The sequence below is a fragment of the Camellia sinensis genome, chromosome 9 (genome assembly GCF_055761805.1).
Source record: "Camellia sinensis isolate YWXY chromosome 9, ASM5576180v1, whole genome shotgun sequence".
Lineage (NCBI taxonomy): Eukaryota > Viridiplantae > Streptophyta > Magnoliopsida > Ericales > Theaceae > Camellia > Camellia sinensis.
Genome location: NC_138969.1, coordinates 155,952,380 through 155,965,077, shown reverse-complemented (window position 1 = coordinate 155,965,077; position 12,698 = coordinate 155,952,380).

The following is a 12,698-nucleotide window of genomic DNA, read 5'->3' as shown; positions in this document are numbered from 1 at the left end:
ATCTTCAAACGGGTTGATACTCCGACCATTACCCACGACCCATTGCAGCCCCGACAATAACAATGTACGTCCCCATAATATACTCCGCTAGCCCCAGGATGATGATGAAGAAGGCTGAGCCGCAAGGAAAGAACTTCGTTGACAATATTTGCCGAGTAGAACCTTTGAAAACAATAAATTGGGTGATGACAAGAGCCGCCATGCTTGCTTTGCTAGTAAAGCTTGATTGAAGCAAATAAGGTTTTGAAATCCGAGACCACCCCAAATTTTTGGAAGGCATAAAGATGTCCATTTTTTCCAAGGTAAACCCGGACCCTTGGGTGAAGCCTAAAGAAACTGGCGGATTATTGCTGTAATCTTATGTTGGAAACAGTCGGGCATGCGAAAAACAGACATGAGATACACAGGAATGGAGTGAAGCACATGTTTTACCAAAATCCCCCTACCTGCAAAATTCAAGAATTCACATTTCCAGCCTTGGAGCTTGGATTGGACTCTGCTCAAAAGAGAATTAAAGATCTCAGACTTAGAACGCCCCGAGAACCCCAAGTAAGCGCCCGAATAGATCCCTGGTTTTGGTACAACTTTAACACCAAAAAGAGAGATGAGCCAGTCCTGGGCTGAAGGTAAAAAATTTGGACTTACGTAAAGTTCCGATTTATGAAAATTGATGCGAAGTCCAGAAAAGCAGCAAAAGGCACTGAGAAACCAGTGAAGGCACCAGATATCCGCTGGGTTATAGTGTTGAAAAATAAAACAATCATCAGCAAAGAGCAAGTGAGAAATGGGGGGGGGGATTTTCGGCTAATGGCAATTCCTCGACAAACATTAAGAGACGCCAAATGAGCAAAGCCTTCCGACAAAACTTGCATAACTAGTAAGAATAAATATGGTGAAAGGGGGTCTCCTTGACGTAACCCCGCCTTTGGTTGGAAAAACGATGAAGGAACTCCATTAATGAGAACGGCAAATTGGACAGTAGAGACGCATTGGGAAATTAATTGTATCCATTTAGGTGAGAATCCCACTTTTGCCATGACAGCCTGAAGAAAATCCCAACTAACGCGGTCATAAGCTTTATTCATATCCAACTTTAACCCAAAACAAGATAAACGCCCCTGCTTATATTTTTTGATATAGTCAAGAACTTCATGGGCCAGCAAGACATTATCCGAAATAAGGCGACCCTTCAAAAAAGCACATTGATTGTCTGAAATTAAGTCCGGAAGCACCGAGCTAAGGCGATTAGCAAGAACTTTAGCACCGATTTTATACATCACATTGCACAAACTAATGGGCCGATAATCATTCACCGTAAGAGGACTCTTCGTCTTAGGAATAAGGTAAATGAAGGTTTGGTTGATTGGAGTATATAGGTTGCCTGAATTAAGAAACCCCAACACTGCTTCAGAAACCGATTGACCCACAGTCGCCCAATATGTTTGATAGAATCCCGCTATATATCCATCCGGCCCCGGGCCTTAAATTTCCCCATTTGAAATACAGCAGATCTAATTTCCTCCAAGGAAAAAGGTTGGTCCAGAAAAGTGGAGTTGTCGAGAGATAAATGACTATTCATGACACCAATTAAATTGAAGTGGGAAGGAAAAGAACCTGAGTCCATAGAGTCCATGTGCAAGTTGTTGGAGTCCGGTATAGGTGAAAAGAGTTGCTGGAAATGCTCCACAAAAGCCCGTTGAATGTCCTGCGGATGAGTTAGCACAATCCCATCTTTATCCTGAATACACGAGATACGGTTTCGACTCCGCCTCCAGGAGGCCATTTGATGAAAGAATTTTGTATTGCGGTCTCCCAAATGCAGCCATTGTTGTTTAGACCGTTGAGCCCAATATAATTCCTGCTTTTGTAACAAAAAATCCAGTTGAAGTTGCAAATCCATCTCAGAGGAATGAGAGCCCGAAGATTGTAACGATCCTTGAACTTGCTGGAGGCGAGCTTGGATGTCTTCAATTTGACCTTTCATACTTCGGAAAGACAACGCATTCCAGTTTTTGAGATGTTGAAAGAGGATAGTTTGATGACGAAGACATGAGTCGGCACATTGAATGGGCAGCTTCCAAACTTTGTGTAAAATTTCCTGAGTTGTAGGATCTGTCAACCACACGGCCTCAAATCTGTCCCATTTTTTTCCACGGAGATCCATTCGACTAGAGTCAAGAAGCAACGGACTATGATCGGATCTTTGAATAGGCAGAGTCACTAATGAAAAGGAAGTGAATTTTGTTACCCAACTGGAGGAAGCCAAAACCCGATCGAGACGCTCATAAACCGTATCAGATTGTCGTCGGTTATTGCACCAAGTATACCACACCCCTTGAGAGGGGAGATCGACTAACCGATTGCGAAAGATTAAGTCATTAAAGACCGAAGCTCCGGGAATAGTGCGGCGATGAGAGCTTAATTTTTCTGACCACCCACGGACTTGATTGAGGTCCCCCATGATAATAAAAGGCCCTTGAAGCTGATGAATACGAGCTTCTATGAGACTCCACACATGGCCCCTATTAAGAACCAATGGCGAGCCATACATAAAAATAATAAACCATTTCCCATGCACTGAGTCAAGAACTTGTAACAAGATAAAATTCGGATCCCGCTCGCAAATGTCAACTAGAGAACCATCCCGCCACCCAACCCATAAACCCCCGGATCTGCCCGAGCTATCCACTCCACAATTATACTTGAAACCCAAAGAATACCCAATTTGATTGGCATGTTGAACCGATAATTATAATAATTATTATTATTATAAAAAACGGAAGGATAGTTTGGGTGTTTGTCTGTTGTTGAACTTCTGAAAATACCCTTCTCAATTTTTTATTGCACCGAACGCGCATTAATGGATGTGAACAGGATTGTAAACCTGTCCATTGTAGATTTATAATAGAGAGTGTTCATTACATCATCAAATAATAAGTGTAATGATCTATTTTAATTTAAATTAATTCTAAATTTATATTCTTATTTTATAATTATTAGATATGTAAAATTCATGTCAACAAATGAACTCAATCGATAGTGTGTGGTGTCTTCCAAGTCAAAATGGAAAACATGGCGAGCAAAATTCCAAAATAAAAAATAAAAAATAAAAAATAGGTATGTAAAATTAGGTGAAATATTGATATATTTTATTTACATTTCACTTATTTTTTCTTTTTTCCTCTCCAAATCTCTTCTCAAATCTCCCAACTAAACCCAACATAAAGTACATCATTGGCAGTCACCAAAAAAAAAAGAACATAAAAAAAAAAATCGGTTTCTTCTAGTGAGGTTGACCGACACTGGAGTGTGTAAATGGTGACCGTTCGAACAATCAAAACTGAGGGTGATGAGGCCAATTGAAGATAAGAAAATCGGATTTTTATAGAACAAGTAGGGGTGAAAGAATAACCAGAAGGACCGACCGAACCGAACGGTTTTCGGTCGGTGTTTTAAGTTTTCAATCGTTCGGTTCGGTTCGGTTTATGTTTTTCTGTACATTCGGTTCGGTTTACGATTTTTAATTTTTTGAACCGAACCGCACCGAATCGAACCGACTTATATAATATTAATAGGTCCAAAATGTGAGGCCCCAAACCTATGTAGGAATTACATGGCCTGAGCCCAAATTTTATGCAAAATGGATAAAAATATAGGCCCAAAATGTGAGGCCTAACTAGGGGGGAAAAAAAAGGCCAAAAAACCGAAAAACCGAAAAAATCGCACCCCGTAATAAACCAAACTGCGCCGGTTTATGTCATTTTTCTGGGCGGTTCGGTTCACAAATATGAAAAACTGAAATGATCAGTTCGGTGCAAAACTAGTGAAAAAACCGACCGAACCGAACCGATTTCACCCCTAAGAACAAGTAATGGAGTTGCTTAATAAAAAAAAGATAATAAAAATAAAAAAAGGTTAAAGGAATAAAACAGAGTATTTAATTTCCTGCAAATAATTTTTAAAACAGTATTCATTTCTTTAATACATCAAGTCCTTAATTTATGAATGAGGAAGACAATTCTAGAAAAAATAGTTTTCAACTTTTATCTTCTCCGCCATTAAACAATGTTACCTAGACACTAAACTTTTGGGAGCAGGGGTTTAATAAAAAATCTCATATATGATTTTTTTTTTTTTTTAACCATATGATATGATGTTATGAGATTAGTAAGTTAAGTCACAATAAAAGGGTCACAGTCGCTCTATTGACTCGAATCCTAAGCTTCTGACATTTTTACTATCTCAAGGGACAACTAAATTGACCATTGTCAATTACCATGTCCTCATATATGAAACTTATACACCGATAAGTCTTATTAATTTGCTATTAATGAAAACGTCCTATGTCATAATAAAAAGTTTTGCTACGTCTCTCATTCATCATCCCTAATTACACATCTCTAATGAAGTGGCAAATAACTTTAAAATGGGAGAGAAGAGTTTGAAAAGAGTTGATTGGTTGGTATGAGAGGTGGTCACGGATTGGTTCTATGCGGTTCGGATGACGGGTTGGACCCATCCGATGGGGTGCGGGTTGGAAAAAAATGGAACCGCGTTCACCAGCAATGTGGGTTGCGGATTGCGTGGGTGGGTCTTGCGGTTGTACGGGCGGTTACAGGCGGTTTGTAAATTTGACTCTTTTTTTTTTGAATTTTTATTCTTGGGCTTTGCTTTGAGGCCTTCCCCCTTTCTCAGATATGCTTTTGGGCCATAAAAAAACAAACATAAATAATTTGTTTTGCAATTTGAATATACATAACAAACAAAGACACAAAAACAAGAGAAATAAATTTTATTATTATTATTATTCAACCCAGCTTTAACACTTACAACAATGAAAACATTTTTTTATTAAATAAACAAAGCAAAAAGTTACTAGCGTGGGAACAAAGCAAACCCACAATCAGCAAACCATAAATAAATGAATGAGAAATAATTAATTATTTATTTATTTATTATTATTCAACCCAGCATTAAAACATACAAAAATGAAAACAATATTTTATTAAATAAACAAAGCAAAAAGTTAAAAGAACATGTTCATACCTTTGTGCAGTGAATTTTTTTTTTTTTTTTTGCAATTTCTACATCTTCGAAATCTAGAAATCTGTAGATCAGGTTTGCGATTGGACTACAGTGACAAGGAGAAGAGAAGCGGACAGCGGCGAGAAACCAACAACATGGCTGGGTTGATGTACGAGAGGTGATGGAGCGGCGATGAAGCAAGGGCTAATTTGCAATAGACGATGGTGACAATAGAGGAGAGGAAAGAGATGGCGATGGGGAGAAGAGAAAAGAAACGGCGAGCAAGGAAGCGAGAGATGGTGGTGGTGACAGCGACAGAAAGAAGAGAAGAGAGAGGTAGGTGAGATGAGAGAGAGAGAGAGAGAGAGAGGAGGACCAAAGAAAGAGAGGATTTTTTTAGTTTAATATGTGAGAGTGATTTTTTTATTTTATTTTAAACATAATTTGTGGGCGGATGCGGATTTGTGTAGGTAGGGTCGGATTTGACTTGAACCTAATTCTGTATGTAAATGTAGACCTGCACCCGCCCTATTTATGTATGCAGGTAGGATCGGTTTGGGCCGGTCGGATAAACTGTTGCCCACCCCTAGTTGGTATTGTTTGCCACCTCATTAGAGGTGCAATTGGAGGTGATGAAATGGAGAGATGAGGCATTTTCCATAATAAATGACAAAAAAAAATCCTATTGCTTTAATTATAGTTATTAATGACACTAATTATGATTGCTTATAGTTACAAAAGAAAAATTATATGTATATATATTATAATAGTGTGAATTTTCAAAAATACTCACACTTTCAATAAATTAGAAATTAGAATAATATGAATTTTTAGAAAATAGTAAATATCATTTTCCCCACCAAACTATCACTCGTTTCTCACGCGCACCTCCATACTTTTATTTATTTCAATTTAGTACCTGAACTTTCCACAAATTGATCAATTAGACCCATGTCATCACCTTTCGTCCACAATTGGACGGAATGTGATGAGCTGTCCCCTTGAACTATCTTTTGGAGGGAATATAAGAGGGTTTCCTTACAAAATAAGTTGGTTTAGTAGACAGTTCAATTAGGACTTCGTTGGGATCAAAATTGGTTTTAGGGTTTTCAAATTCCTTGTTTGAAATCGAAATCAAAGTTCATCAATGAACGAAGGGCACGAACTAACATTAAATCATGGGTCAGGTTCAAAGAGAGAAGGATGGCAAGCGAAGAAAGTGAGAAATTGTTTATGGTATTTACTTTTAATAGTTGTTTAATTTTGAAGCTAATGATTATGAAAAATCGATTTCTGATATAATACTATTTTGATTTGGCATTTTTAGAATACATCTTTGTCTGTTTGTCTTTGAAAATGATTTATTTAATCGTAATTCTTTTACTTGAATAGTGTAATACTTGATTAGTTTTAGTTTAATCAGTACTTAAAAGAAACTTATTTTTTATATAATGCTTATTAAAAATCAATTTAGTTTAATGATTTTTTAGAATACAAAGTTTTTTTTTTTTTTTTTTAATGTATTCAAACATGGATTTCTTCAATTGGAATTGTCTTATGGTAATAGTAGTTTAATACTATTTTTATTTATTAATTAGTATAATTAGTCCATAGTAGCATAATTTTTCATTTAAAAATGCAGAGAAAGGATCTTGTTATTTCACAATCAAAATGCATCATGGGGGTTTGGTTAGTTATAATCCTCAGAGGGTTTATAGTGGTGGATTGATCAGTTATTTTGACTTTTGTAATTCTCAGAAGGTTTAAAGTGGATGCAGGTGGATGGATTCCTAGATGGAATGGCAATGAGCAATTTGAAGTTGTAGGGCCATATGGTGAGCAATACAAGCTGGACTTACAAGCTTGGACTTGTGGCTGCAGGAAATGGGATCTGCCAGGCATTCCATGTGCCCATGTTGTGGCTGCTACAAATTTCTTGGGTCAAGAACCAAAAAATTATGTTCATCAGTACTATAAGGTGGAGACTTATCTGAAGATCTATGACAATATGTTGACTCCTATTAATGGTAGAGAAATGTGGCCAAGAACTGAGTATGCAAAGGTGCTACCACTTGATGTGAAAAAGAGAGCTGGGAGGCCTCAACAAAATAAAAGAAATGAAATTGATGCACCAATTCAAGGCACAAAGCTAGAAAGGCAGGGCACTAAAATGACTTGTAATAATTGTGGGAAGGTGGGGCATAACAGGAGAAGTTGCAAGGTTAAGGGTAGATTCAGCTACATGCAAGAAAGCCAACCTTAGGGGAGCAACACTGAACCAAGCCAACCTCAGAGCCAATTAATTGCAGAAGCACCTGAGGTCAAGAGACACATGAGACAGAAGAAACTGGCTGTTAGTGTTCTTCTTTTTTTCTTTTTCTTTTTTTTTTTAAAAATAGTAACTTAACTGTCCTATATTTGATTGTGTTTAATTGTGAATAATTCAATCTTATTGCAAGTTAAAAGGAGACTGGTGCAAGGAAGCAGTCAACTCCATCTCCAATGAGTTCAACCAATACACCAAAGGAGGGTTAAATGATGTGGAGAGGCAAGCTAATGTACAATGCTAGTGGCATTAAATCAACATCCACTGGACAGAAAAAGGGAGCACCTGAAGCATCCACTTGAATTTATTTATTTTTATTTTTATTATTATTTTTTTTAATAGAAGATGGAAGCATCTACATGAACACAAATTGTTTTTTAAGGGACAAACAAAGGCTGTGATGCTCTGTTTTTTTTAAGAGTAAAACCTTAACACAAAATCTGAAAGTTTCATTCAATATACTTTCCTCGTTACATTTCATTCATAATATTTCCCCCAATTACATTTCATTCATAATATTTCCCCTCATTACATTCATTCATTCATAATAGTCCCTCCCTATTACATTCCGTCTTACACTACATTACAAACCACATTGATAAAATGATGCACCATGAGACAGCCAAGCATATCCATAGCTTTCTCTCTCTTCTATTCCTTGTCTGCAATCTTGTTTCTAACTTATTGACCTTCTTCAATAGTCCAGGGATGATTTGCATTGTCTGTGAGTACATAGGTGGGTCTACCCAGGTGTTTGTATCAGCCTTCGTCTTCCACGGCAAATGCATCTCAGGTCTTCCATGTCACTGGCACTCCTTCTTCCTTCAGTTGAGCTCGATATTCCCAGATTTCTTGACCCTCTATTTCTCATTCTCTCTCACCACCAAACAGATGCTCTATTATTTTATTTTTTTGGGTTGGGAGCTTGCCTCTGTTAGATAGTAGAAGAGAGAGGTTGCATATGGCGAAAAACCCTCTTATATTCCCTCCAAAAGATAGTTCAGAGGGACAGTTCATCACATTCCGTCCCATTGTGGACGGAAGGTGACAGCAGGGGTCTAATTGATCAATTTATGAAAAGTTCAGGTACTAAATTGAAATAAATAGAAGTATGGGGCTGCGCGTGAAAAACGAGTGATAGTTTGAGGGGTAAAATGATATTTACTCTTTAGAAAATGTGAATATTACCACTAACTTGCATACTTTTCAAAAATTCAAGATATTTTATTAATTAAAAGTATACATATTCACACTTATAATTTTCACACTCACTAAAATATTCACACTATATATATGTGGAGGAGAGGAGCTCCTTGACAAAACATTTGTCAAAATATAAAAATTTAAAGTGAAAAAATTTCATACTTTCAAATCCAAAAAAAAAAAAAGAAAAATGTTTGAAATTTTTATTTTTTTCATTTTACATAATTTTATATTCAATTGTGATAGTTTTGAAAAATCTAAATTTTATCAAAAACAGATGTGTATTTTGAAAGTTATGAAATTTTAAAATTTTGAAACATAAAGTTAAAAATAAAATAAATTAAAAATATACGATGCAAGCATATTGACCAAAATAATGGTAAAATTGTCATGAAAAAATATTTGACTTCAAAAAAATGATATCCTAGAATACAATTTCAAACATATAGGACTTATCGGATCACAACTATTTTCATAAGATCTATCTTTGATTAAACAAGTTCCAAAAAAGCGACTTTCCTCTTTTTTTTTTTCTTTTTTTTTTTTCTATTTTTACTTTTTAAAGAGATCTAACCTGAAAAGTAATATATTTATGAAGAAATTTGAAAAATGTTCACTAAATAAAGGAATAAACATATAAATGTGCTGGTTTATTTTTTTATTTTATTTTTATTTTTTATTTTTTATTTTTATATTTTGTTCACAAGATATTTTAATTTTTAAATAAGTACATTTAGATTAGATACATTCAAAAAAAAATAACTAAAATACATATAAAAAAACAAGAGTTCACTAATAAAAGAATATGAAAAATAAAAAAACTTTTTTAGATATTTTAACTTAGTTTCTTTTAATTTTTAAATATATTTAAAAAACAAGAAATTAAAAATACCCCCAATATGAACTAGGCACATGTCAAATTTAAATTGATTTTCATCGATTTATCTGTTTGCTCAAACTTAAGTTTGAAGTTGGATCTAAATGGGTGGGGAAAAAATGTGAAAACAAGTACTATAAAGATCTACTGAATAGTTATAGTGAGACAAACATATTTCTTATAAGGATCATGGGTACAATGATAAAGTTCGAATCATAGCTATAAGATTAGAGTACAAGAAAGTATACAACCAAGAAAAATTCGATGAAAACAACAAAGTATGACCCACGTAAGAAATTATCAAGAAAGGGAAAGAATGTGTAACATCCCGAAAATAATTACAATAATCCAACCCAATACAATTAACGCAAGAGAACATAATCGAAACAATAAACTTTCATTAACTTGAATTGATATACGAACGTGGCACATGCGATATACATTCACATGTAGTTCATCCTGAATCTACAGCTGTAGCTCGACTTTTCGTGTTCCTTTCAGATACGATTAGCCCCATAGTTCGGACTCCCGTGATTCTGAATCTGATCTCACAAGTGCAATGTGAAATAGATAAACATCAAAGAGTCCAAATCCAACAAATCTTTTAGAAAATCGATTTTGAATCAAAATGCAAAAAATGGACTGCTTTGCTAGATACAAAGTCGCCGCCTAAATATTTTTTTGGAGAGGAAATTTAGGAAACCCAAGACTCGTGCCAAAGACTACTTATCCGTCATCACCAAGAGTGTCTCAGCTCGGGAACTTAGGTACGAGAAGGGGATGTCATGAATTGAGCACCCCATTCGGCCTATCAAAGATTGGCCTCTACTAATCATGATGTGATTCTTATTTACCTTATATGCTCTTGTTCCGATTATTAGGCTACTTTACTATGTGATGCACACAAATATAGACTAATTTGTAATAACTGAAACATTTTTATTCATGTTTGTTTGAAATTTGTTTCAAATATGTACCACTTGAAAAAGTGGTCACATAAGAACATTACTCAAATTATTTCAATCCAAGTAATTAGCCTTCATCCACAAGCATTCAAGTAATTATATCAATTAAGCAATTAGCCTCATGGTAAGCATGTCATGACGACAATCACAAGCATGAGGTATGCAAAAGCGCAAAAATGCTCACCTAGTACTCCGAGGCGAGCCAAAAGGAACAAATGAGTTAGAAAACATGCATGCTCCTAACTAATGTAACATGGCTAATGCAACACATGTGATATGCAATTAATAGGCTCGGCTATAAATATGGCATATGAATCAATTTTATAACATGCGGTTTGAACATGTATTCAATGAAATATTAAACTATAATGCTTGTTAGAATGATGAACCGAGCTTCGGTGCATGCAAGACAAGTGGATGAAAACATGGAATATGCTAAATGAAACATGATGTTCTATCCTATCCATCGTAAGCAAGTAAATAAAAGGGAGAAAGACGTGGGGTTGGAAAAACATACACATTATTACAAGTTTGCCATCGCACAAGAGGGTCCGAATGAATGAACTAGCTAACTAACCACCTAATTAACTAATTATTACAAACCCAAATGAAACAAATTAACTAAACTAGCTAATTATTACAACACCACAATTAATTAATTATTCTAGCTAATTATTACAAATCGGAACAAACTAATTAATTACACTAATTAATTAATTACAAATTAACAACGCGAATACAACCAAAGAAATAACTAAGCTAAGCAATTAACTACTCTAACTAATCAGTCCCGGGAAGTGAGGAATGCTTATGCACGCGTGCGGATTTCCACTCTGAAAAAACCCACTATTTTGCCACTGGAATACCTCTGTTGCACAGTTGAAAAATTGTGTTGTTTTCCACATCAGCCTCTGCTTTGCTCTGCTACAAAAGGAGACTGCCTGGCTTGAAAAGGTGGCCGGCAACCCAGAAGTAGTGGCTAGCAGGCCACTAATAAGGGTTGCCGTCCAAAAGAAATGGCCTACCGGCAACTGATTCTGGTTCACTCTTGCTACAACAGAGGACAAACAGAGCACAAAACAGAGTATTCTCAGGGGGTGTTTGTCCACCATGCCTCTCTTAGTCAACAAACAGGTCAAAGGAGGGGTAGGTTTGGTTTGCAAGCCATCAATCGACGCAATTTCATTGTGTGACGACTTATGAACCAAAAGACACAATTCAATAAATGCACAATAAAAAAGACTCTAAAAAACCTCCTCCCTATCATGGATTGATCAAGGGAAGTGTTTGACATTAACTCTTGAACCGCTTACATCAATAACAAGTATAAAACTACTCAAGATTCAATGGGTTCAATTAACGTCCGATTGAGTCCAAGTTGTTTTTATTATCTTGCATCACTTTTTGTTCCAATTTTATTACTTCATTTTAATTACCAACCATTCCTTAGTTCATTAAGTCTAAAAGTAAAGATTAAGTCCTCTAATGGAAAGGAGTACCAAACCAAGTGTTGTTTTGGCATGAGAAAAGTGTCATGCCGTTGGTAATGAACTCCCGAAGGGATTAAACCATTAAGCACAATACTTCTATCTCAAGCTTAAACAAGCAAGTAGTTTGAAACAACTTTCAAAGCAAAGAAAAAGCCAAGAAAGGAGGAGATTGCAGAGGTGATTAAATATGAATAAAAGTATGGAAAGCAAGAAATAAATACTATCAACTCAAATAGAATAGTGGCTAAGGCCTAAACCACCAAGCCTATGAGGATAATTACACTATAAGCATGCTATACAAAGCTCAAATGTAGTGAACACTTAAAAACAGTCCTAAGACAGTATTAAAACAGTCCAAAAATGTACTGGAATGTAAACAAAAATAGCTGAAATAATAAGTTAAAACATGGAGCGATTTAAGCTAGTAAGCAAGCACAAGAAGGGGAGGCTACCCCCTCCATTTTTGAGACTTCAAAACATGATTTTTCCTCTGAAATACCTCTGAGATTCAGTAGTAAAAAGCTCAAAAAAAGATGGTGAGAAGGTGGGAAACACAACGGCAAAGGCTATAGGAACAAGATTCAAAGAAGCGCTATCAACCCCTCTACCTTAAATGGACTTAAATCACAAGTTTTAGCCCAAAAATCCAGTGTAAAAACAGTCCAAAAAACGGTCCAAAATTCGTAGGAAAAATAGCAAGTAAATCAAAGAAACAAACCAAGACATATACCTCTTGAAGAGGACAACCCTTTCTAAGTGACAAATCAACATTTACACACCCTCAAGAGCTTAAAGTAAGCTCAAAAGTATCT